Consider the following 4,540-nt stretch of genomic DNA (forward strand, 5'->3'; position numbering starts at 1 on the left):
TAGATAAAATGGAGATTAAATAGTCTCATTGTCTATATCAATTTAAATGTCTTCTATGTGTAAAACATATTGCTAGACTCTGTGGATATAAATACAAAGAATGAAAGATCCCCTATCTATAGGGAAATTACATTATACTACAGCAAGATAGCCTGGGGTTTACTATTCCAAATCATTCTGACTGTCTTGAATTGACCAACAAAAGATCAAACCCAACTTGGTCATATTGTGGGTTCAGATTATTTAGAGGGAATATAAATAGAATTGTTTCTATTTTAGTCAGAAAACCTGAGATCTTCTCCAGGATTGATTTTTATTGGGGGGTTGGGAGAGTGTTGTACAAAGGGGGACAATCTTTGCTTCCTTCCTTTCTTACCTGCCTTGATCACTGAATGGGCATTGCCTCAGTCAAATTGAGACTTGTTAAAAAGATCAAGATCTCATACTGCATCCAGGGTTATATATCTAGACATTCTAGTCCTTATCTGGCCAGAAGATCCAGATGATTCCATAGGGGAAAGTGAGGCTGGTGACTGCACAGTCCTGTCCCTCAGTTTCATTTAAATGTAATTCATTTGTGTGCCATGGTATCACATATCTTTTGTTCTCTGTTGTGACAAATCACAACAACATAGGAAGTAGAAGCTGCCCAGGATGCTTAGTGTCTGTTCTCTGGTGAATTGAAATGGTCAAACATTGACAAGAATTGTCCAAAATGAGCAGGTAGGGATGGGTTGAAATGCTGTTGGAGGAAATGTCCACCTCAATAAGATCTCAACTACTAAAGTCTTGTTTATTAAGTTGTTTTATTCTAAGTTAAAGAATTTATAAGCCAAATGAGTATTAGGTAGTCATATAATAGCTTAAGAGCAAACATTCAACAATCAAATAGATTTAAATTAGACATATCCACACAAAAATACGTAATCTCCAGAAAAGTTATTTGACAAATATAACATATAGAGGTTTTGTGATTCTTGTTTACAGTATTATGATGTGATTTTGAATTTCAGAAGGAGGAGGAAGAAGAGAAGAATGTGTTTGAAAGAGGATTTTAACTCAGTTTTTTTCCTGACTCGTAATTCTTAGTGTAGAGGAGATACATGATTTGCACGTTTTACCTAGAACTATATTTGCCTGGACTTTCAAAATGGAATTGCCAAGAGAAAATAAAACAAACAAACAAAAAGTTTTGTGACCTTGAGCAAGTTGCTTAACATTCCTTGGTCTCAGTTTTCCTATCTCTAAAATGAGAAGATTGGGTTACATTACCTTGAGGCTCTAGCACTAGAATCATGATCTTATTAATTTATCTTTGCTTGTATGAGGACAGAGCTCCTCCTGTCCTCTCCCCATTCACTGCCATGTGAAAGTAATTTAAATGAAGCAAATAGGAATTATGATATCTTCCCAAAGAGCTATTCAGAATCACACAAAAAATGAAGAACCCTGTTTGTCTAGAAAACACAACTTTTTTTTAAATAGCATATAATCCTTTCAACTATTGCAGCATATAATCCTTTCAATTACTGTAGCATTATGAGAAAGGAATGAAATCTGTACTTTCTCCTTTTTGGAAGGTGAGGAAGTTGATTACTTTCCATCCAGGTGCAGTTAGCATTTGTTTTCCCACTCTTTCACTAAAAGTTATAGCACTCTTCTTTCACAATGGCTGTAAGTGACTTAATAAGCATTTGTTACTGAACTATTATTATCATTTGTGATTAATGCCACCCACACTGGAAAGTTTCTGCATAACTTTCTTACTAATGGATATGCTTTACATTTCTTTATCATATGGGTACATGATGTAAATTGACAAGTGTTATCCTTGGAGGGTGGAGGTGGTTTCTTCAGGAGATAGAAAAATGAATTTGAAGTTTCTCTCTCTCTCTCTCTCCCTCTCTCTCTCTTTATATATATACATATATATATATATATGTATATATATATAATCTGTCACTCTGACTCTAGCATTGTCTTTGTCTTTCTCTGTGTATCTCTCTGTCATCTGTCTCTGTCTCTCTCTCTCTGTGTCTGACTCTGTCTCTCTGTCTCTCTCTCTGTGTCTGACTCTGTCTCTCTGTCTCTCTCTGTCTCTCTCTCTCTCTCTCTCTCTCTCTCTCTCTGTGTCTCTCTCTCTCTCTCTCTCTCCTTCAAAAATGTTCTAGGAGAAGGAAAGAATCCTGTTGTTTACTTCATCTGGGAAACCTTGCCTCCCAATCACCATGTTCTAGCTTCTCTGGTTAAACAATATTTCCCAATTCTCAGGTACATATTGAAGCCACATTTGCTGCAACTTTATTATATCACACAGAGGGACCACTAAAAGCTTATGCTTAGTGAGAAAAACTATCCTCATAGGAAAAATTCGTAATGATTTTTTTAAGCATAGAACATATGCTTGAGCATTCAACACTCAAGCATAAACTAGATTTGATTAAGTTTTTTCTAGATTCTGAGTCATTAAATCATTGGAAAAATACTGAAAGAGAATTTCTAAAATTTTTCACAATAAAACATAATTTCATGAAAAAGCCAGAACAAAAACATATTTGGGTTAAGACAAGTTAAGTAATTTAAATAGAAAACAAAAAAAATGCATGCATACCTGTATTACCCATACCTATATTATATATATATATATATAAACTTATGACATATATATATATAATGCATATGTACAAATAGATTACCAACAAAAAGATAAAGAGCACACAAAAAGATCTGTGTTCTGTCTGTCCTGAATATGTCAGCAGTTAATGGTTATATGTTTTTCCTGAATTTAGTACCCCTTCTGAGGATAGATAGTATTTTAATTAATGGGAAGATTTTATGATAAGGACCCCATCTCCAAGTTACTTGCATGATAACTCTGCTCATAAAGACAATTGATGTCATATTGGTTAGAGTGTTGGCCATGGAGTCAGGAAGATTTGAATTCAAATCCTACTTCAGATATTTACTAGGTGTAACCCCAGGCAAGTTCAGTTTCCTCAACTAAAATAAAGACAATAATAATAACTGCCTTGCAGGATACTTGTGAAGATTAAATAAAATAATATTTTGAACATGCTTAGCTCAGTGCCTAGTTTATAGTACGCATAAATATTTGTTCTTTCTTTTCTCTGTTCTCATCAATTCAGTTTAATCACTTTCCTATCAACCTGCCAGCATTTTCCTTGTTTCATTATTTTGTTTTGCAGACCATCATTGACTTCTATTTTAAGAAGAGAGAGGGCAGCTAGATGGCATAGTGAGTAGAATGCCAGCCCTGAAGTCAGGGGGACCTGAGTTCAAATCTAGTCTCAGACACTAGCTGTGTGACCTTAGGCAAGTCATCTAACCCTGACTGCCTCACATCTTGGGCCATCTCCTGTCATCCTGATTCATATTTGGCTACCAGACCCAATGGCTCTGGAGGAGAAAGTGAGGCTGGTGATTTGGCACAGTCCGCCACTCACTCAAATCCAATACATGTATATGCCATAGCATCATCTCACTGATGTCATGGGTTTTTTTTTCAAAAATGAAGAACAAACATTAAAAAGAGAGACAAGGTATAGTAAAGAAGTGATCACCAAACAATATCATCAAAATAAAATTAACTGTTTCTAAATAGAAAACATGCAACTGGTTTGAGAAATGGCATTTATTTCAAAATCAGCTATATGTGTGTGTGAACAATAATCAGGAATTGATTAATTAGACAAATGACCAAAGCCATTTTCCATTGCCTGTCAGACAAGCTATTGACTTTTAAAATTGATGGAATTAATATAAAACTTTGGAAATATCAGGAAGGTGAATGTTAGATTGATAGAATGAAAGTAAATGTGAAAAAATATGACTAATCAGAAGTGAAATAGGATTTCTTAGGAGGTGGTTAGTTCCCTTTCTTAGGTGATGAATAGAAGATGCAATCCAGGAAAAGATTTGATAAACATAACTGAACTGGTATTCTATTCTGAACAGTGTACTATTCAGAGAACAATTTATGATAATGTGTAAAGTATAATTAGCAAGTAGATGTTGATTTAAATGGCATTGGAGAAATGACAGGGAAAGAGAAACAGAGGGCAGAAAAAAGAACTGGAAACTTAAATATAATTAAATGCTTGCTTCTAGGGACCTCAAAAAAGACCATCACCACCAATAATAACAAGTTTCTTGAATCAGTTTAAAGTGGGCAATCTGCTCCATTATGAGAAGTTAGATTATAAATTTAAAGAAAAATTTACTAGTTAAATCGTCTAGCAGATAAATTATATATGTGAAAAGACAAATGAAGTTCAAGGACTGCATAAAAAAGAAAGGAGACATTCAGTCCTGATATTTCAAAGGCAGAGATAAATAGCTTTGAAATATTGATTAGAAATCATACTTCTATGAGACCTAACTTTCTTGTATTAGATATCACACAAGAAATCAAAATTTTAAATGAAGATAGGGCATTCACATTTTAGATACCACCTTATATAAAATCTATTAAAGAAAAATAAGCAAAATTACTTGATAGAAATTCTAGGATGCATTTAAC

Source organism: Macrotis lagotis, chromosome 4 (genome assembly GCF_037893015.1).
Source record: "Macrotis lagotis isolate mMagLag1 chromosome 4, bilby.v1.9.chrom.fasta, whole genome shotgun sequence".
In the NCBI taxonomy this organism is placed as follows: Eukaryota; Metazoa; Chordata; class Mammalia; order Peramelemorphia; family Peramelidae; genus Macrotis; species Macrotis lagotis.